Raw genomic sequence first — 23529 nt, forward strand, 5'->3', positions numbered from 1 at the left:
ATTGGCCCGCTCCTAGCCTTTAGTTGAAATTCGACAATCGGTACATGTGGACTAATTTTTTGATTGAACCTCATACCAGTAAATAAAGTGTTTTCTATAAAAAATCCACCGCGTTTTTCAACAACAGATGTCTTTGAACGGTTTTGTGTATTCACGTAGTTGCAGTAAATCGAATGGTTTAATTGTTAGAAATATTGCTTGTTTGGTCATAACGATGTATTGTGGTATGTTAACGATGATTGAATCATTTATGGTGAGTGGTTTGATTTGGAATATTTTGCAATTGTTTTCGAATTTGGGCGAATTTTTGAATATTGGAAATATGTAGAATAACATCTCTTCTTTAAGCACATTTTTGGTATTGTGTATTTCAACAAAAGATGTTGTTCCCGAGATTGCGTTTGAATATTTTAGTTGTTGATTATCGTTGATTATCGATTATTATATATCTGTTTACCATTCGTTAGTTGTAGACGTTGTAATGCGTTCGCAGATAGTTACGGTCGCCATGTCGTATGTTTGATTTTGGATAGTTACGGTCGCCATGTAATGTGATGATCGTACAACTGTACATCGAGTACCACCGGGGTAGATGTTTCGCTGTGTTTCGCTTACATGTTTCGAGGTACAATAAAACTTTGTTCCAGCGGACTTTTCGACACTAGACTTCGTCCTACGCTGCGCTTTTAGCGATAAGTTGCTATGTGTTCTCTGATTTCTATGCTGAGCCTAGCATATCCCATCGCTTGTAACGGTTTCGTGACGGCGCTAGCTTTTTAAATCTATCTTTGATTTCCTTATTGATTTCTGTTATTACCTTTGATATAGACCTTCCTATTGACTATTCTAGCCTCTTATTGACTGGTATAGCTATTTTTTCAAATGTAATTACATTGTGCTCAATATTTGTAATATTGCTTGGATGTATAATCTTCATTATTCCGTTTTGAATTTTGCATTCTTCGTTTTTTATGAGTTCTTGTATTATTTTGCAATACTTTTTATGCATTTACCTGGGGTCAAGCTTTTTTCTTATGTTTGGTTTAACAATTTTTTATAATTTATTTGAAAAATAAGCGTCTGTTGCAACTTTGTTTCCCTTTTACAAATTCAACTGTAAAATCGAACTCTCTTCCAAATCTAATCTCATTCTCGTCAACTTTGATGAAGGATTTTTCATTCCGAACAGATAGACTAGTGGGCTATGGTCCGTTTTGACGGTAAACTTTGTACCGTATAGGTAATGCTTAAAATGCATTATAGCCCAATGTATTGCGGCTAGTTCCTTTTCGATGATTGCTTTATTCGCTTCCCCTTTCGTGAAGCTTCTACTGGCGAAGCATATTGGCATATCTACGCGATCGTGCAAAAACTGCTTCGCATGCTGCAGTTGAAGCGTTTGTGGTTAGTATAAATTGCTTACTGAAGTCAGGATATTGTAATATCTGTGGACTAATCAGTGTGTTTTTTAAGTATTAGAAAGCTTCTTGACACTCTTGTGTCCATTCAAATTTTGTATTTTTCTTTAGTGGGGTTTTAAGCGGTTTTGCTTTCAAAGCAAAGTTTGGGATGAACTTTCTGTAATAGTTGCAGAATGCTAAGTATCTTCTCACGTCGTCGGCGTTTTGTGGTATTGGGTAATTCTTTATCCTGTCATATTTCGAATCATCTGGAAGAATGCCTTTGTCGGTTATCTTATGTCCGAGATAAGTAACTTCCTTTTTGAAAAAGCAACTTTTCTCTGGGTTTAGTTTGAGGTTGTAGTGTCTGAGTCTGTCAAAAAACTTTTGTAAATTTTTTAGATGGTGATTTTACGAAGCTCCTACCACTACAATATCATCAACGTATACAAAAGCGCATTCCGGCGTGAGGTCTGTCATGGCTATGGTCATCATTCGTCAAAACTATTTAGAGAAATGTTCAATCCAAAAGGTGATCGTTTAAATTGATAGTGACCATCCGTGCTTGAAAAAGCTGTATACTTTTTAGACGATTCTTCCAGCGGTATTTGGTGATATATCCTTATATAAGATCTAATGTGCTAAAGAATTTAGCTCGTCCTAGTTGATCTTATATAAATCTATTCTAGGCAATGGAAATTTATCAGGGAGCAACTTTTTGTTAAGCTGTCTAAAATCTACTATCAATCTCCATTTTTTCTCCTGTGTGGATTTTTTCGATACCCGTGAGATGGGTGAATTGTAATGTGACACCGAGTGTTCTATTACATATTCTTGAAGCATTTTCTTGTTTTGCTTTTTGATTTCTGGTCCTTGGGAATGATTTTGTTTGTAGTTCGGTATGTACACGGGTCTTTTATCTTCTAATTTTATAAATTAGAATTTTTTTTGTAATCTAATGATTATCTGGAAAATGAAATATGTCACTATAACTTAAAAGTAATTGTTCAAATAATTTATCTGTATCTTGGAAAATGTTTTCCTTTCGGATGAATTCCTTTATGATTGCCTACCTATTTTCATCCTTATGATTGTTAGTCTTTACTAGATCAAATTCACTTAAAGTAATAGTATGTGGCTATTGTTTACTTATTTAGCTTCATTAGAAGTATTTAAGTAGTAATTTTATGAATGGGTAGTTTTTATTTACAATGCAGTTTTCTAATAGAACGTCTTCTTGTAGTTGTTCTGCACCGACTACCGCGTCTATATCAAATTTTTCTAGTTTATCAAGGTTCCTAATTACTTCGCATCTTGGAGGTATGAGTGATTTGCCATTGATTGTATCTTCAATTGGCGTCCCTAGAAACTCTCCATCATGCTTTACCGAGAAAATCTAGGTATTACAGGGTTTTCGAGCATTATATAGACATGTTCAGCGAGTTGTAGATTCGTTCAGGCATATAATAGACTCTTTCAGCGAGATATAGAATTGTTCGGATGTAGGTGTAGACATATTCAGCGATTCTGTAGAGCTGTCATTTGTTTTGTTTACAAACTGTGCCGCAGGATTCAATTTTTCATTCTTAAAAGTCCTAAAAGTAGCTAATAATCATTCTCCAAGCTGTTTAATACATAAATTAGTTGAAAAAAGCATTTTTTTTTCGAAAACCGTTTGTTTACCTTCTGATGAGAATGATCCAACTTGCAGTCCAAGGGGTACGAAAGTGACAGCTCTACAGTATAACCGAACATGTCTACACCTACATCCGAACAATTCTATATCTCGCTGAAAGAGTCTATTATATGCCTGAACGAATCTACAACTCGCTGAACATGTCTATATAATCCTCGAAAACCCTGTATAATTTATTATGCATCGATGATTTATGCAAAAAATCTCTACCTAGTATACCATCTACGGGTATTTTGAAATTTTCTGGTACGATGTGAAATGCTAGTTGGATTTTCATTCCCTCGACAATTACATCCGTAATTGTTGTCCCATGGGTAGTTCTTGTTCCTTCTCCTACGCTTATAATGTCAACAATGTCTTTTGGTTTGTATTCCTGTGTTGGTCTAACTTTATTTCCTTTGATTAATGAAATTTGGGGTGGGGGGTTGCCTGTTTTGAGTATTATACCCTGTGTAGGCTGTCTATTCTAGGCATTCCCTTGTCACCCGGTTTGTGGCTGTTGTGCCCTCCAATTGTTATTGTTTTGCTGGGGGGTTTGCCTCCAGTTGTTATTTGAACGTTGTTCATTGTTTCTTGGATTATTGGGCTGTCTTCCCCGATTTAGCTGCAATGTTTTGTTGATTAATTCTAACCTCCTTACGATTTCTTTCAATTTAGTCATGTAAAATGAATATTGTATCAAGCAAAAAAAAATATTTATTTTTTTCTCAAGGTGAAAAATCTTTAAAATGGAAAAATCATTTCTTTCATTCAATTTTACTTTTAGACGTTACATTTTTTTTTCTCAAGGAGGAAAAAAATTTTGTTTCTTTCAAATTTGCTTTTTAGAAGAAGAATGTTATTATTTTTTTTAATGCATAATGTTATTTATTTTTTGTAATCCTGCCAATGATCCAAGAAATCATTAAGTTGTCTTATCTCCCTGATTAATACTTACCGCAAGCTACTAAATTGAGATCGTAGTCGACGTCTGAAATGAGTTCTAGACCCAATTGCGTGTCGACTACTCCCTCAATATAGCAACTGACCGCCGCTGTAAGTTCCTCCAATAGATCGTACGGTACCTCCACGCCTAGGTTAACTAGGATCCTCAGCGTCTCGTTTATTTCCCGGATGCAACTGCAGACATCTTCGTGGGTTGGCCGGTAGGGCTGCTTCGCCTCGAACTCCTCCTCTGGGGTTAGGTTTGTGGTTTGCTTCACGGAGTCGATGGCTTCCCAGGTTAGATGCCGTGCATCCACGATCGCTGGGTCCTCTGGCTCTGCCGGTTCGTTAAAATCCGTGTTGTCTTCGTCGCTGGTCCAACCGTCGCTCAGATGCTCTATTGTTATCGGAGCGTTCTAGTATTGGATGTACATTGGACCGGTGACTTCTGATGGCCTAATGATCGTTAATCGATCTTTATATACACTTATTCTCACTGCACTTTTATTTTTTGTTATCTTATTAGCCACTTGCTCAGTCTTGCTGTAACATAATTGATTATAAAAACCAACTAAAGGGTTTTTTTTCTCTTCGGGCACTGTCAATTTTTCCGCACATCACTTTGCGCATAACTTGCTTTTTACACAGCACTGCACCTTAACTTTTTCACTCCACTTTAATGTTCTTGTAGCTTTATTCTTGCTACGCTATCACGGAGGCCATATGATAGGCTCCGTCGCTCTCCAAACGTGTTGGTAGGACTTACCGCAAGCTACTAAATTGAGATCGTAGTTGACGTCTGAAATGAGTTCTAGACCCAATTGCGTGTCGACTACTCCCTCAATATAGCAACTGACCGCCACTGTAAGTTCCTCCAATAGATCGTACGGTACCTCCACGCCTAGGTTAACTAGGATCCTCAGCGTCTCGTTTATTTCCCGAATGCAACTGCAGACATCTTCGTGGGTTGGCCGGTAGGGCTGCTTCGCCTCGAACTCCTCCTCTGGGGTTAGGTTTGTGGTTTGCTCCACGGAGTCGATGGCTTCCCAGGTTAGATGCCGTGCATCCACGATCGCTGGGTCCTCTGGCTCTGCCGGTCCGTTAAAATCCGTGTTGTCTTCGTCGCTGGTCCAACCGTCGCTCAGATGCTCTATTGTTATCGGAGCGTTCGAGTATTGGATGTACATTGGATCGGTGACTTCTAATGGCCTAATGATCGTTAATCGATCTTTATATACACTTATTCTCACTGCACTTTAAATTTTGTTATCTTATTATCCACTTGCTCAGTCTTGCTGTAACATAATTGATTATAAAAACCAACTAAAGGGTTTTTTTTCTCTTCGGGCACTGTCAATTTTTCCGCACATCACTTTGCGCATAACTTGCTTTATACACAGCACTGCACTTAAACTTTTTCACTCCTTTTTAAAGTTCTTGTAGCTTTATTCTTGCTACGCTATCACGGTGGCCATGTGGTAGGCTCCGTCGCTCTCCAAACGTGTTGGTAGGACTTACCGCAAGCTACTAAATTGAGATCGTAGTTGACGTCTGAAATTAGTTCTAGACCCAATTGCGTGTCGACTACTCCCTCAATATAGCAACTGACCGCCACTGTAAGTTCCTCCAATAGATCGTACGGTACCTCCACGCCTAGGTTAACTAGGATCCTCAGCGTCTCGTTTATTTCCCGAATGCAACTGCAGACATCTTCGTGGGTTGGCCGGTAGGGCTGCTTCGCCTCGAACTCCTCCTCTGGGGTTAGGTTTGTGGTTTGCTCCACGGAGTCGATGGCTTCCCAGGTTAGATGCCGTGCATCCACGATCGCTGGGTCCTCTGGCTCTGCCGGTCCGTTAAAATCCGTGTTGTCTTCGTCGCTGGTCCAACCGTCGCTCAGATGCTCTATTGTTATCGGAGCGTTCGAGTATTGGATGTACATTGGACCGGTGACTTATGATGGCCTAATGATCGTTAATCGATCTTTATATACACTTATTCTCACTGCACTTTTATTTTTTGTTATCTTATTAGCCACTTGCTCAGTCTTGCTGTAATATAATTGATTATAAAAACCAACTAAAGGGTTTTTTTTTCTCTTCGGGCACTGTCAATTTTTCCGCACATCACTTTGCGCATAACTTGCTTTTTACACAGCACTGCACCTTAACTTTTTCACTCCACTTTAATGTTCTTGTAGCTTTATTCTTGCTACGCTATCACGGAGGCCATATGGTAGGCTCCGTCGCTCTCCAAACGTGTTGGTAGGACTTACCGCAAGCTACTAAATTGAGATCGTAGTCGACGTCTGAAATGAGTTCTAGACCCAATTGCGTGTCGACTACTCCCTCAATATAGCAACTGACCGCCACTGTAAGTTCCTCCAATAGATCGTACGGTACCTCCACGCCTAGGTTAACTAGGATCCTCAGCGTCTCGTTTATTTCCCGGATGCAACTGCAGACATCTTCGTGGGTTGGCCGGTAGGGCTGCTTCGCCTCGAACTCCTCCTCTGGGGTTAGGTTTGTGGTTTGCTCCACGGAGTCGATGGCTTCCCAGGTTAGATGCCGTGCATCCACGATCGCTGGGTCCTCTGGCTCTGCCGGTCCGTTAAAATCCGTGTTGTCTTCGTCGCTGGTCCAACCGTCGCTCAGATGCTCTATTGTTATCGGAGCGTTCGAGTATTGGATGTACATTGGATCGGTGACTTCTAATGGCCTAATGATCGTTAATCGATCTTTATATACACTTATTCTCACTGCACTTTAAATTTTGTTATCTTATTATCCACTTGCTCAGTCTTGCTGTAACATAATTGATTATAAAAACCAACTAAAGGGTTTTTTTTCTCTTCGGGCACTGTCAATTTTTCCGCACATCACTTTGCGCATAACTTGCTTTTTACACAGCACTGCACTTAAACTTTTTCACTCCTTTTTAAAGTTCTTGTAGCTTTATTCTTGCTACGCTATCACGGTGGCCATGTGGTAGGCTCCGTCGCTCTCCAAACGTGTTGGTAGGACTTACCGCAAGCTACTAAATTGAGATCGTAGTTGACGTCTGAAATTAGTTCTAGACCCAATTGCGTGTCGACTACTCCCTCAATATAGCAACTGACCGCCACTGTAAGTTCCTCCAATAGATCGTACGGTACCTCCACGCCTAGGTTAACTAGGATCCTCAGCGTCTCGTTTATTTCCCGAATGCAACTGCAGACATCTTCGTGGGTTGGCCGGTAGGGCTGCTTCGCCTCGAACTCCTCCTCTGGGGTTAGGTTTGTGGTTTGCTCCACGGAGTCGATGGCTTCCCAGGTTAGATGCCGTGCATCCACGATCGCTGGGTCCTCTGGCTCTGCCGGTCCGTTAAAATCCGTGTTGTCTTCGTCGCTGGTCCAACCGTCGCTCAGATGCTCTATTGTTATCGGAGCGTTCGAGTATTGGATGTACATTGGACCGGTGACTTCTGATGGCCTAATGATCGTTAATCGATCTTTATATACACTTATTCTCACTGCACTTTTATTTTTTGTTATCTTATCCACTTGCTCTGTCTTGCTGTAACATAATTGATTATAAAAACCAACTAAAGGGTTTTTTTTCTCTTCGGGCACTGTCAATTTTTCCGCACATCACTTTGCGCATAACTTGCTTTTTACACAGCACTGCACCTTAACTTTTTCACTCCACTTTAATGTTCTTGTAGCTTTATTCTTGCTACGCTATCACGGAGGCCATATGGTAGGCTCCGTCGCTCTCCAAACGTGTTGGTAGGACTTACCGCAAGCTACTAAATTGAGATCGTAGTTGACGTCTGAAATTAGTTCTAGACCCAATTGCGTGTCGACTACTCCCTCAATATAGCAACTGACCGCCGCTGTAAGTTCCTCCAATAGATCGTCGGTACCTCCACGCCTAGGTTAACTAGGATCCTCAGCGTCTCGTTTATTTCCCGGATGCAACTGCAGTCATCTTCGTGGGTTGGCCGGTAGGGCTGCTTCGCCTCGAACTCCTCCTCTGGGGTTAGGTTTGTGGTTTGCTCCACGGAGTCGATGGCTTCCCAGGTTAGATGCCGTGCATCCACGATCGCTGGGTCCTCTGGCTCTGCCGGTCCGTTAAAATTCGCGTTGTCTTCGTCGCTGGTCCAACCGTCGCTCAGGTGCTCTATTGTTATCGCAGCATTCGAGTATTGGATGTACATTGGACCGGTGACTTCTGATGGCCTAATGATCGTTAATCGATCTTTATATACACTTATTCTCACTGCACTTTTATTTTTTGTTATCTTATCATCCACTTGCTCAGTCTTGCTGTAACATGATTGATTATAAAAACCAACTAAAGGGTTTTTTTCTCTTCGGGCACTGTCAATTTTTCCGCACATCACTTTGAGCATAACTTGCTTTTTACACAGCACTGCACTTAAACTTTTTCACTTCACTTTAATGTTCTTGTAGCTTTATTCTTGCTACGCTATCCCGGTGGCCATGTGGTAGGTTCCGTCGCTCTCCAAACGTGTTGGTAGGACTTACCGCAAGCTACTAAATTGAGATCGTAGTCGACGTTTGAAATGAGCTCTAGACGCAATCGTGTGTCGACTACTTATTCAAGATAGCAACTGACCGCCGCTGTAAGCTCCTCCGGTAGTTCGTATGGTACTTCTACGCCTACGTTGACTAGGTTCCTCAGCGTCTCGTTCGTTTCACGAATGCAATCGCAGACGTCTTCGTGGGTTGGCCGGTAGGTTTGTTTTGCCTCGAACTCCTCTTCTGGGGTTAGGTTTGTGGTCTGTTCCGGAATCGATAGCTTCCCAGGTTAGACGCCGTGCCTCCATGATCTCTGGGTCTTCTCGCTCTGATGGTCCGTTGAAATCTGTTGTTGGGATAACTCAATTGATAATACTGTTTTTTTTTTGCTGTTGAAAATGTAGAGTTCTTTATACGCTGCTTCTGTATCGCCATGTGGTTTTTGACACCCGCTTCCCGTTGCTCCGTCTGTGCGCAAAATGACACTTGTGTTGTTGTGTTTACAAACGGGTTGAGTTCTTATCATTCGCGTTGCGCGAACATCTGTGTTATCTTCGTCATTGGTCCAACCATGTCGTTGGTCGCACGGGTGTTCTAGTGTTGTTGCAGCGTTCGGGTGTTTGATATACATCGGACCGGTGACTTCTGATGGCCTAATGATCGTTAATCGATCTTTATCGATGGAGCAATGTATGGTGTTTTTGTGAGCAACGTTCTACTCCGCGTTGAGCGGGATTGCGGCAGCTAACTGCCTTATGGTTTTTGTATTTGCAGCAATTAGTACATATGTTCTTTTGGGTTAGCAGTCTCCATCTCTGCCACACACTGGCTTATCTATGAGCTGTTTGCATTGAATTATTTTATGAGCCCTTCCACATACTAGACAATGATTGTCTATAGAATATATATTGGGCTGTAAGTGGGCATTAAGACGATGTTCTCGAAATTTCTGACTATGACCAATGAGCATTTGCTACCAACACTGCCGCTAGGTTCTCGGTTGGTTTCATCCATAACACTAGATCACTTAATGTGTAAATCTCTTGGCCATGTAAGGTTTTTGCGATCCATTTATTTCTAAGATCTGTTGATAGTCGTGCTATGAGGTCACTTAGAAACCTCTGATCGTTTAAATATTGTGTTCTCCGTAGTAGATTCATGTTATCCACCATATTGTTCAATGCATTGGGAAACTCTATAATAAATGTCGAATTTTCTATTGAAATGTGCCGGCATGCTGTGAGATCGTTAAGTAAAGACTTGTAGACACTTTCGAGGTGACCATAAAGTTTTTCTAATCGATAATCTCGATTCGATTCGGTCGATAATTTTCTCAAGATTATCAGGACTTAACATGAGTCCACTGACAGATTTTAATGCATTCGCCTTATGTATCGCTGCAGTCTATTCAGATTCTCCAGTTTTGAAAAGTTTATTGTCTTAGTTGTTTCGTCAAAGGCCGTTTTAGGTCGTCATAGTTTATAATTACCATCAAATTCAGGAAGTTCCATGAGCGTACTTTTGCCGGCAGAAGAAGTAGCAGTTAGTGCACTACAAGTCTGTCAATATTTTCGGAAAGCGAAATATTTTAGTTATTCTTTACCTTGACCGATTGGTTATAACAAAAAGATTTTTTATTTATAAAAACAGGACTAATCCTGGCTAATTCTAAACTAAACTACTCCCGACAAATTCTAGACTTAAACTGACTAAACCTATCAATCTAATCTTCCAACTAAACCGCTGGTTGCACCGGTCTGTTTTCACCGGTCTACGTGTCGCATTTCTCCATTGTCTGCTAGTGGCCGGTGTAGCGTTACGCCGTCGCCTGCTCGTGGTCGATGCGGAATGCAAGTTTGCGTTCTTGCTTCCAGCAAGTCGGTTTATATCCTCCCTTCTTAAATTACTTGCCCTCAAAGTATGTTGAGAGCATTGAACGTTGTAAGTTTGCTGACGAAGGTTTCTATGCTAGCAACATCCTGTAGGTTGGTTTTGGCAATTGGAATGCCGAGGCTGATTTTTGTTCTTCTTATTCTGATAATTCAACATAAACTTCCTATGTTTGTTATCATGACGATTGTTGCTAGTCCAATCGATCCAAAGATGTTAAATTTCCACGTGAGGAAATTATTGATCAAACTGATGGTATGTAACTTCTTTCTAAGTGTTATATTATATCTAAGAGTTATATAGTGTTATATTCCGAAGGTGTTCGATTAAAGGCTCGTCTTTGATACCGGCTTCTTCAGCGATAAAGCCAGTATGGGTTGAGATGTATGATTTGCCAGTTATGGGAACATCTGTACTGGGAAAAAGTTCTCCATTAATTAAAATATGGCAGTCATGAAATTGTACGAGGTATGACCCATTAAGAATATGATTTATATCGCTGCAATTTGATGAGATTTCGGCAGTGGCATCATTCCATAAGATCAGTTCAGCATCAGTTAGAAAAATAATTATTATCCCTCCTGCAATTGTCTGCGTGCGTAAGCGGAGTGTTATTGTATGGAGTTTATGTATTTTACTGATGTGCATTGTGTGTAAATCTTGTATGTTTGGCTTGTTTAGAATTATTTCAGTTTTACCCAGTTAAGGGTAAGAAGTAGTCTTCTTGGTCTAAACATCAACAAGCGCAGTGAATGTGCTATTAAGGATTTTTACGGTGCAATTGCCGGTTTCGATTAATGTTGGTACTGATATTATTTGTTATTTGTACTGATTGTTGCAAAAGGTACACTCTTCGTTCACATTGAAAACGGTATTTTTATGCTTGACTACTAATTTAACATCTGTCTCTACTCGTGTGTTGTTTACGGTTAAAGTTTTTTATACGTAAAATGGAAAAAATTGAAATGTGTATTTCTTCTTTAAAATTTAGAAATATTTTCTGATCTTTTAATTTTTGCCATTGTAAAATTGCGGAATTTTCGGAACGGAAATTAAGAAGAATCGGAAGGTGTGCGCTGTTCTGATTCTCGAGAATGCCGTTTTATTCTGACGTTTACGCCTACGATACTTAAATGTTAACGTATGACCGCGAACAAGGTGTTTATGTTTTTTGAGGTGTATTCACATACAATTTTCGGTTTCTACAGCTCGGCCATCCTGATGGCAAATTGGCCTCAATTTTGCCTTTACAACTTTTCACTAGAGTTCTCTTTTTTTTTGTAAGCGTGGCTTTTCACACATAGTTCGTCAGTCTCCCGAAAGAGGCACGATCCATCTCCTCAATTTGTCCGACTCCAAAATACCGTGGTATGGTATTTGTGTCATTTGAATTCCATCTATATTGCGTATTACGTATCTATCATTAGGTAATCGTTTATGGACTATATAAGGACTTTTAAATCTGGCGATGAGCTTTTTGTTTGTATTAGCGGTGTTATATATATTTTTGATTACTACAAATTCTCCTTTATTGAACTCCGTAGCGGGACAATGGTGTTTGGCATGCTGTTTTTCATTGGTTTATTGCGATTTTAAAATGTTAGACGAAGCTTCTGCGCGTCTGATCTGGCAAGGTTTTATTTTTATCGTCTAAATATTCGGTTAAGCCATCTACTGTCGGACCTCGTTGGTTAACACCAAATAATAACATAGAGGGTGAGAAACGAGTAGATGAATGGATAATGTTGTTAAGTGCGTATTCGGTAGATAATGTTTGAACCCAAGCTGAATGATCTGTGTGGTTTGACAATTTACTTAATATAGGGCGAATTATACGATTCATCCTTTCCACTTGGCCATTGGCCTGTGGAGAACCAGTTGCATTTAACACATGAATGATTCCCCGAGACGATACGAAATTGGAAAAGGCAACTGAGGTGAAGCATGTACCACGATCACTTTTTATTCTTTTGGGGCAACTATAATACGAAAAATACTGTTTTAAGCAGTTACACACCTCTCGGATACTAGTAGAAGAAGATGGATATAGTTTAACGAACTTCGTAAATGCGTCATGCTTCGTAAGTCATTTTGACGTAGGAAGTGGTCCGAAATGGTCAATGTGTATTGTATCGAAGGGGTAAGGTTCTTTGGGGATACTATGCAGATTTCGATTATTGTTTTTAACCGGAGCGGAGTAAAGTAAGCACTTTAAACAGTTATTAATGAAATTTGTGATCCTTGTTTTCCTATTGGGAAACCAATAGTTTTGGTCTATTTGATTCAGACATTTTTTACACCGAGATGTCCTACCTGTTCATGAATTGATCGAATCAAATTGATTATCATTTCCGCCGGTACGTATAGTTTTAACCTATTTGAAGGTGAGAGTTTGAATACTACTCCGTCTTGCAACTTGAAATCCTTGAATGCTCGTTTTCTCTAGCTTTCCTTTCAATAGTTGGATCTGCGGGTCCCTAGCTTGAGCGACACGTATCGGGAAGTCTATGTCGACATCGTGAATTGCGGCCAAGTGTTCGACCCGACTTAAAGCGTCTACATGGCTCACTGATGTTCCGGGACGATGTTGAATCGTGTAGTTGTAGTTCTCTAGAAAAAGCGACCATCGTGCTATTTTAGCCGAAGCATTTTTATTCTTCAAAGTTTCTACTAAAGAATTGCAATCTGTTACGATCTTGATGGGAACGCCATGTACATATGCATGAAATCGCTTGAGCGCATAAATTACGGCTAAGGTTTCGAGCTCTCATAGCTATGTAACTTAGCTTCATCGGCCGAAGTGGTATTTGAGAAATATGAAATAGGGTGATATTTACCATCATCCTGTTTTTGTAAAAGTACGGAACCGAATGCTAAAGAGCTTGCATCACAGTGAAGCTCCGTTTCACGCTTTGGGTCATATATCTAAAGTTCTCTTTATTGACGTGAAATCTATTCTACAAAGGTTGTACATCGACTGAGCTTTGTTTCCCGAATTCTCTCGTTTTTATAGTTCATCATACCATCAGGGTTGTCGAACCCATTTTTCAATTCACATATATGAAAGGTACTGGAGCTTCGATCAATTTGTCTCTTAGTGTTTCAAAAGCCTTTTTGCAATTGTTGTCAAATACAAATGGGGCTTTGGTTTTTAAAAGAATGGTCAGTGGTTTAGCAATAGTTGAAAAATTGGGAACAAATCTACGGAAGAATGAAAATAAACCTATGCATTGTTGAACTTGTTTTACATTTTGCGGAATAAGATAATTCTTAATTGTTTTAACATGGTGATCACTAGGACATATACCTGAGGGGCTGGTTTTATGTCCTAAATAATCCTACTCGTTTTATGCAAATTTGCATTTGTCCAAGCGTAGTTCTAGCCCATTTTCACGTAGTGTACGTAAAACATCTCCCACTAATTGAAAATGTTCATCAAAGTCTTTCGAAGCATTAAGAATATCATCAATGTAGACGACTAATTTTTCGCTTTCAATGAATTTTCTTAAAATCGTATTTATAAACCGCTGAAATTCAGCTAGGGCATTTTTTAGGCCAAATGACATACGAGTATATTCGTATTGGCCGTCAGTGGTGACGAAAGCCGTGTACTGAATTGAGTCTTCGTGCATTTGCACTTGATGAAAGCCACTCTTAAGGTCGAGTAGTGTAAAATATGTTTTGTTTCCTAAATACTCGAGGCATGTTTCTATTAAAGGGAGTGGATAGTTATCGCGAATGGTAATTTTATTTAGCGGTCGATAGTCGACACACTTACTAATCTCTCCGTTTTTCTTTCTTACCAGTATCAGTGCCGAGGCGTAAGGTGAATTGCTAGGTCGTATTATATTCTTTTTCAAAAGGTCTTTCACTATTTCTTTTACTTTATCCCTCTCGGCAAATGAGAGTCGTCTTGGTTTTGTAAAAACGGGAACATCATGTGGTAAACTAATCCGCATTTTATGAGTCACTGGTAGGATTTGTTCTTCTGGAAAGTTTAGGTAATTGTTAACCACGATTGAATTAATGACAATGCTTTGTTCTTTAGATAAATGTTTACCTATTTTTATCGCACTCATCGTTTCATCGCTCATATCTATCGAACATATTTAAAGAAAAACTTTGGTAAATGATTTCTCATGCTCAGATTAATCTAACGCTAATATGGAATTTTCAGAAATTTTGGAATCAGATAATAGATCTCTCCCAACTATCATAGATAACGACATGGACCGTTTTTTCGACAAAATGGACCGTTTTGTAAACTGACAGGATCTCCCCTGATCACGGGATAGTCCTCTAATGGCGTAAGTGATAAAAGCATCGTCACTCACATTGCCTGACTTCCCCAACGCGTTAACCCGATACACGTAACTTGTATATGATTCGGCGGACTTTTTGTAAGCTGCGGCTAGTTGGCTGTGAATCACAGCGTCATTGCAGCGATCGGGAAACGCCTTTTTAATTTCAACAGCAAATTCGTCGAAAGTTTTAATCGTGTGACGAAATCCATTATACCACTCATTGATCGCACCGGTTAAGCGGCTACCTGCATACAAAAGCGTCGTTCGATCTTGCCACTCGTATAGTTCGCTATTTTAGCGGATTGTGTCAATCCATCGGTTGATACCGAGACCCTCCGAAAATACTGGTATCAGATGTTTAAGCTCGTCAGGGTGTACCAATCTACCGCTTTCCACTTTCACTTGTCGCTGTTCCATTTCCTTGATTTTCTCACGTAGTGCAAATAGTTCCCATCGATGAAAATCGTTTTCAGCCAAGCTGCCATCTTTGGGAGGAACGATTTTCTCTTTCACCGAAATGGCGGCTGGCTCCTCGTGTTTTCTATTGTTCGTCACTACGGCGTCATCAATACGTGGGTTCTGGGAACTGGAGCTGTTTGACGATCGTTCCTCAATTTTCATCCCCGGTTCACATTGTTGGTATAAGTTGCGAAGATGTTGAATAGTTGCCGAGGGGGGCACTTCGATACCAGCAGCTTGCAAGGCACATAATAACTCATCTTTTGTAGGCATTTTGTTGCGTAAAATGACTTCGTATCCCACTTCTGAGTTATAACATTGCGGAATTTTCGGAACGAAAATTAAGAAGAATCAAAGGTGTGCGCTGTTCTGATTCTCGAGGACGAATGCCGTTTTATTCTGACGTTTACGCCTACGATACTTAAATGTTAACGTATGACCGCGAACAAGGTGTTTATGTTTTTTGAGGTGTATTCACATAAAATTTTCGGTTTCTACACCATATATATTCCGTTTAATTTGATGTTAGAATGTTTTTGTTTATGATGTTAGACCGAGCAAAGGTGGTCTGTTCTTCTACGTCTTCGGGCAGTTGTATAATAATATCAATATTTAGAAAAAGGTTTACTTGTTCAGTATTTACGACTTTAACCTGATTATTCATCTGATTTTCAATTTTTTTAGAGTTTGTGTTATTTTGTACACTGATATTTCTATTTCTATGATTTTGTTTCTGAATGTTCTAAGTGTTCTAGGTTGCTGTTTATTATGTTCAGATCTTCTTGATCTGTATTTCCTGCAATAATTTTTATAATTGTTCCTAAGCCGTTTATAATACCTCTCTTTTGTTTTGTGGGTCTTATATTTACTAATTTCTTATAAGCTGATAGAATTTTGTAATCTAATGTGTCCTTAAGATGATTAGTTCTTTTTTTTAAGTAGTTAAGGTTAGTCTCTATTTTTGCTAAATTTATAGTATGTATTACTCTATGGTATCCTATTTTTATTTTTGCTGTTCCGATATTTTTTTTGCGAATTTTCTATCTTCTCTATAAATTGTTGCAGTTAGAAGTTTCGAATTTGTTAAGACTATTATGAGGAGAAGAATTATTCCAAATTTAATTTTAAACTTTTATGCTCTGTAAGGATGAGAATTGATTTAAATGGTATGTAAAGTTTTCCGTTTTCTTTTCAATTTTGATTTGTGAATTTTTCTTCCATTTTGGTATAAAATAAAAAGTGCCTCTTTTTGCTTAATTCTTTCTTCAAGGTCTTCAGGGATAGGATCTTCGTTTTTAAAGCCAAAAAATAGTTCTTTAGGGATTATGTTAGCTTGAGAATGTATCGAATCATTGTAGATTGAGATAGCCAAATTAATTTTTGAAGTTGTTGATAAATTTTTAGTAGAACCTCGTAATGAGAGTATGTTGTGCAATTCTCTTATTGTTCTTTAGACAATTTCTATTGTTCCATTTGAAGAGGATTTACCAACACTTGTGTAATGACATTCAACGTTATTTTCTTCGAACATAAAGCTATTTGTTGTTTTATTTTGTTGTCGCCGACTTTGTAACTACCGAATGGTCACTACGTTAGCCTCATGCTGATTTATTATGCTGATTCTTGTGATGTTTCGGTGGTTGTGCTTAGTTACGCACCTAGTTGCCGTTCTATTCCACTCATGGTGTTTATTCTTATTACTTTACACACATTCACCGCGTGTTTTCGGCGGTCGTGCTGGTTTACGCACCTTGTTGCCGATCTAATCCACGCACGGTGCTGATTCTTACTATTTTACGCACATTCACTCGCCGTATTTCGGCGGTCATGCATAGTTACACACTTAATTGTCGTTCTATTTTAATCACGGTGCTAGTTTCTGTTTAGTCGGTTTTGATTTGAACCATAGTTATTTTGATTGTTCCTATTCTGGTTTCCTTGTTTTCTAGGATAGCTTCTACTGTAGTGTTGTGTATTTATGTTAAGGACATTAGTAGTTCTGTTTGTTTCTTCACTTTCATTCTCCATTACTTTCTGTGTTGCATCGGTTATTGTTGCAAAAGTATTTGCCTTCAACTGTATTTTAATTTCAGAGTTTGCTACCTTTTCTTTAAGTGTGTCGATACCTGTTTTAATTACCATATCGTTAGCTATTTTTTTCTGGTATTCCTTGTTTAAGATAAATTACCTTTAGTTTTTCTGAAAGCAGTTCGACCTCATTGCAAATTGATTGTGCATCTCTTGTTTTTATGGATTTTAGTTTTGCTATTACTTTATCAGGTGTTGTTTTTTCTTCATATCTTCTCTTGATATCACTGATTAATTCTTTAAAAGTCGTTATATTGCTAGGTAAACCCTATTCTAGCCTTACCAGTCAGTCTGGTTCTTATGAATTTTACGAGCATTTCTTCATGGTTTAGATTTAACTCGAACAATAGCGTGGAAGCGTCCTCAAATGCATTAAAGGTATCGTGTGACCCGTCATATATGGGTGCAAGCCTGTGGCTGTTTTAATATCAAAATTAGCCATTTTAATTTTTTTATGCAGCTTTAGTAAGACTAATATGATCGGAGCTAAGAGTGTTAACAGTGTTAAATTGATATTTTTATCCTCTGAGCTATTAGTGGAAAAATCAAAGGACTTGTTACGCGAGTCGTCATTGGTTTTTGATGTACTTATAGCAATTATATTTTGTAGCAATTTTTAATGCATTAGCAAGTTCTTTGTTTAAGATCCTGTATTTTTTTAAATATGTTTCAAGATTTCGAATTTATCGCTTATAGTATTCATTCCTTTTTCATATTGTTTTCAATTACTTCCTATTTCCTAGCTTTAAAAACCCATTTGATTACATTTTAAAGTTACAATACTTTAATGGAATATGCGACGTGTATTTTGTTGCTGCTGATTCTACGATGTACTTATACCGGTGCTTGGAGTTTAATCGGTGCTTGGTGTTTACTCGATGTTTGATGTGAAATTCTACGATGTCATCAGTCTTCTCTAGATGTCTTGTTGGGGTTGGAACACTTGTCCATTGTCGCCTGCCAATCCAGATTGGGCAGTAGGCTCGCCTTGTCTTTTCGTCTTTTCGCCTTGTCCACGGTGGAATCGGTTGTTCCTTTCAATCACGCTGGCCACAACTTGTAGTTCACGAGGATCATGTGCATATGCATAGCTTTGGTAACATTTTTACCAAATCGGTAATGATCTTTGGTTTTTCGCTCATTTATGAGGTTTAAAAAGATTTTTTTGCATAATATTCAGACATAAAATAAAAGTATGACAAAAAACCTTTCCAACGAAACATAGATGATCATAATCTGACCAGAATTCTCTAAAATATGATGGTTTATGTTCCGTCGAAAAATAGCTTAAATTTGGATCAACAATCATAAAGTTGATTTAAGTTTGAGCTGAGTTTAAGATAAAGAGTGAAATATTTTGTTTTAACTAAGCTTGAGTATCTATCTTAATTTTAAGTGGCTTTACACTGAGTCAGGCATATTTTCTTCTTCGACCGGAGAGTGCCTCCGACTATTAAGAAACGAGCGATTCTGAGGTTGTGGTTCTTTTAGGTTCTGATCTCTTATATACTATTAAGCTGCTGATCGTATATAGGCCAGCTAACTGTAACTATGACTATTTTGATAACATGTTTTTGTTTATACTTTATGCGACATGTACATAAGGTTTATGAATTGCGTAAGGTAACTTCCTCGTTTTAGCTGTGAGTAAGGTTTGCTAGAATATGACTCTTATGTTTTCGTTAATGATCTAGATACAAAATTTATGAGTTTATTATTACCGATTTCACCCTGTAACAAAACTGCTCCTAAAGCGTAATTTGAAGCATCCGTTGTCAACACAAATGGCTCGGTATAATAAGGATAATTTAAAATATCAGAACAGGTTAAGTTTAAGTTTTTCAAAACAGTATATTTGTTTGGGCGTTAAAATAATTTCTTTGTTCGGTGAAGGGGTTTCTCACCTCTATATATATTAGTAAATGGTTTTACTATTTTTGTATAATCTTTGGCAAATTGTCTATGATAGTTCATCAAACCTAACAATGATCTTAGCTATTTCATATTAGTAAATGGACGAACATTTTGAAACGTATAAATCTTTTTTGGATTCGGTTTTACTCCTTCGTGGATTATAATGTGACAGAGGAATTCTACTTCGTGTCGAGCGAATTATGTGTACCTTTAGATTGGCTGAGTTCAATGCTTTCATTTTCCCTAAATTTTCAAGACGTTCATCAAGGGGTTTTCCTAGAACAATTACATCATCTATATAGATGTAGCATATATTACCAATATAATCTCTTAAAACATAGCCTAATGCTCTTTGAAAAATTGCAGGGTTATTTTTTAACACAAATGGCATTCTATTATATTCCTACTTTCCATTATTTACGGTGAATGCTTTTATTCAATATCCTTTTCATACATTTTTATTTGGTGTAAACCAGATGCTAGGTCTAGAGTTGAAAAATATCTATGACCTCTCAATTGTTCTAATATGTAAGAAATCTCGCACATTGGCTAGCGATCACTCAAAGTTTGTTCTATAATCAACGTCCATTTTGAATTACTTTTGACCTGAAGAATAATTTTTCTTTGGAACTGTCCCAGCTGGAGAGGTCCAAGCAGATCTCGATGGTCATATGATACCATCCTCGAGTATTTTTTTATTTGAAGATTTTTTTTTAATTTTTTAATTTTTCAGATGATGATATATCCCGAAGCTCCTACGACTGCTATGTCATCGACGTATACAAAAATGCATTCTGTCGTGAGGCTACTGCCATGGCTATTGTCATCATTCGTTGAAAACTATTTGGTGAAATGTTCAATCCAAACGGTAATCATTTAAATTGATAGTGACCATCTGTGCTTGAAAAAGCTGTATACTTTTTTGACGATTTGATGATATCCTGACTTAAGATTTAATGTGCTAAAGCATTTAGCTCGTCCTAGTTGATCTAATATGGAGTCTACTTTAGGTAATGGAAATTTATCAGGGAACAACTTTTTGTTAAGCTAAAATCTACTATCAATCTCCATTTTTTCTCCTGTGTGGATTTTTTCAGTACCAGTAAGATAAGTGAATTGTAATGTGACACCGAGTGTTCTATTACATAATTTTGAAGCATTTTCTTTGTTTGCTTTTTGATTTCTGGTCCTTGGTTCAAGGTGGACAAACTTAAATGTTATTTTTCTTTCTATGAGAGTGGATTTTTATAAGAGAAAAAAATTTATTTGTTTTTTTTTGTAAAAGAAGATTTTTTTTTATTTATTATTTTTATTGATAGTAAAAGAGCTAAATAATTTCTTTCTTGTTGATAATAATATGTATGAATGCAAAACATTTTTCTTGTTATATAGTTGTTTTTTATTCTTCTCTATAGCCCTAATAATGTCATTAAAACATCGGTTGCTCTCTCGAATGTCTCTCTAATTGTTATTTTGTAAGCTCTATAATTATCGTGAATATTTTCTACCTTTTTTTGAGCTCTGCGTTGCCCGTGCTCCTCAGCAGCTCCAAGATCTCGAGCCGGTGATCCTCGATGTCTTTTTCGTTTGGTATATAGGGTCCGATGTACTCGCCGTCTTGATTAAAATTCTTCAGTCCGTGCCAGGTCATCCCTTTTCGGCTGGTAGGTGGCTGCGACAGCTTGCTGGTGGGCGGCTGCGGCGGCTTGCGGCTGGGCGGCGGACGTTTCCTTGTAAGCGGCTGCGGCGGCTTGCTGGTGGGCGTGATCGTTTCCCTGTAGGCGGCTGGGCGGCGGACGTTTCCTTGTAGGCGGCTGCGGCGGCTTGCGCTTTTCCTTGATGGGTGGCTCGCTGGTGGCTTACAGTTGTTGTCTGATGAACACTTGATCGGTACTTTGTCTTTTATATCCGAATATCACTTCACTATTGTTTTTTTCGCTATTTATTGAGGTAAAGACAACACCTTTACAGCTTGTTTTACACACGCTCACTATTATTTCCCTTTTGCTGAGACTGCGTGGACAAACGTAAATGTTATTTTTCGTTCTATGAGAGTGGATTTTTCTAAGAGAAAATAACAAATTTGTTTTTTTTTTGTAAAAGAAGATTTTTTTTGTTGAGTAAAAGAGCTATTTTAAAGATGAAGAATTTCTTTCTTGTTGAGTCACTATAATATGTATGAAAGCGGTTTTTTTTATTTATTTGTTTTTCTTTTTATTTTTCTATAACCCTAACAATGTCATTAAGACTTTTGTAGCCCTGTCGAATGTCTCTCGAATTGTAAATTTGTTTTCTTTATAATTAGCGTATATGTATTCTACCTTGGTTTCGAGTTCCCTGTTGCCGGCGTTCCTCAATAGTTCCAGGATTTCAATCCGCTGATCCTCAATATCCCTTTCGTTCGGGATGTATGGTCCTATGTACTCGCCGTCCTTGTTGAAGTTTTTTAACCCGTGCTAGGTGCTCATCTCTTTTCGGCTAGTAGGCGGTTGCGACGGCTTGCTGGTGGGCGGCGTTCGTCTTCCTGGTAGGCGGCTTGCTGGTGGGCGGCATACATCTTCCTGGTATGCGGCTGCGGCGGCTAGCTGGTAGGCGGCGTTTGTCTTCCTGGTGGGCGGCTGTGGCGGCTTGCTGGTGGGCGGCGGGCGTTTTCTTGGTAGGCGGCTGCGGCGGCTTGCTGGTGGGCGGCGTGCGTCTTCCTGGTAGGCGGCTTACAGTTGTCGTCTGATGAACACTTGATCGGCACTTTGTCTTTTATATCCGAATATCACTTCACTATTGTTTTTTTTTTTCGCTATTTTTTAGGTAAAGACAACACCTTTACAGCTTGTTTTACACACGCTCACTATTATTTCCCTTTTGCTGAGACTGCGTGGACAAACGTAAATGTTATTTTTCGTTCTATGAGAGTGGATTTTTCTAAGAGAAAATAACAAATTTGTTTTTTTTTGTAAAAGAAGATTTTTTTTGTTGATTAAAAGAGCTATTTTAAAGATGAAGAATTTCTTTCTTGTTGAGTCACTATAATATGTATGAAAGCGGGTTTTTTTTATTTATTTGTTTTTCTTTTTATTTTTCTATTTTACTATTTATTATATTTATTAACGATGTCGTGTTTGCTATTCCTCATGTTAAATTGTTATTATATGCTGACGATCTAAAAATGTTCCTACCTGTTAAATATTCTGACGACTGTGAAATGTTACAAGACTCGTTAAACTATTTTTCTGCATGGTGTTTTAATAATGAAATGTTACTTAATGTTAGCAAATGTAGTTGTATAACATTCTCAAAGAAAAAAAATTCTATTATTTATAACTACAAAATCAATGAAGACAGCGTTCCACGTTTTTCTCAGGTTCGGGACTTAGGAGTTATTTTAGACAGTAAGCTTAGTTTATCTAGCCATTATCAAACTATCGTCACTAAAGCTCTTAAACTGTTAGGATTTGTCTTACGTGTCTCGGCCGACTTTAAAGATCCTTTCAGTTTAAAAACATTATACTGTTCTCTAGTCCGTCCCATCCTGGAATTTGCCAGTGTAGTTTGGTGTCCCCATCAAATCACATACATAGATAAAATTGAAAAAATTCAGAAAAAAATCACACGTGTTATGTTTCATCGTCTTCCCTGGTCAAACCAAATTCCACGTCCTTCGTATAATGTTCGGTGTTTACTATTCGGCTTAGAGACTTTACAGCATAGGAGAACTACGGCTCAGATAACTTTTATGCATAAATTATTAATTGGAGATTTTGATGCACCTGACATTTTAAATTTTATTTGCTTTTCTACTCCCTCTAGAGGTCTTAGAAGTAGAGAGCTACTAAGAAGCCCTTTTAGATCGACTGGTTTTGGTGCCAATGATCCACTGCTCAAAATGATTGATGTGTATAATAGGTTAGGGTTATCAGCAGATTTCAATCAATCCGTTAGTCAGCTGCGTCAGCATATTCAAGTTAGTTCTAGGGCCATAATTTAAACTTGTACTCTGTAAGCATTAAGTTATTTAGGCATACTGCCCGATAACTTTGATTTAAATAAATAAATAAATAAATAAATATAACCCTAACAATGTCATTAAGACTTTTGTAGCCCTGTCGAATGTCTCTCGAATTGTAAATTTGTTTTCTTTATAATTAGCGTATATGTATTCTACCTTGGTTTCGAGTTCCCTGTTGCCGGCGTTCCTCAATAGTTCCAGGATTTCAATTCGCTGATCCTCAATATCCCTTTCGTTCGGGATGTATGGTCCTATGTTCTCGCCGTCCTTGTTGAAGTTTTTTAACACGTGCCAGGTGCTCATCTCTTTTCGGCTAGTAGGCGGTTGCGACG

The 23529-nt window shown here is 38.3% G+C and overlaps 1 protein-coding gene across 2 annotated transcripts in view; it reads left to right on the forward strand.

The window, feature by feature from the left end:
* Nucleotides 1-23529, forward strand: part of LOC1275950 (translin-associated protein X) — a 39593-nt gene that overhangs the window by 10544 nt on the left and 5520 nt on the right. The window contains exon 3 of one of the 2 annotated variants that reach the window (XM_061644282.1): nt 19928-20581. The exons of the other annotated variant lie outside the window; for it this stretch is intronic. The gene's annotated coding sequence lies outside the window, so the exon portion shown is untranslated. Of the gene's footprint in view, nt 1-19927; nt 20582-23529 lie in introns of those variants that run through there. 2 annotated transcript variants of the gene reach the window in all.

Source organism: Anopheles gambiae, chromosome 2, assembly GCF_943734735.2.
Source record: "Anopheles gambiae chromosome 2, idAnoGambNW_F1_1, whole genome shotgun sequence".
Lineage (NCBI taxonomy): Eukaryota > Metazoa > Arthropoda > Insecta > Diptera > Culicidae > Anopheles > Anopheles gambiae.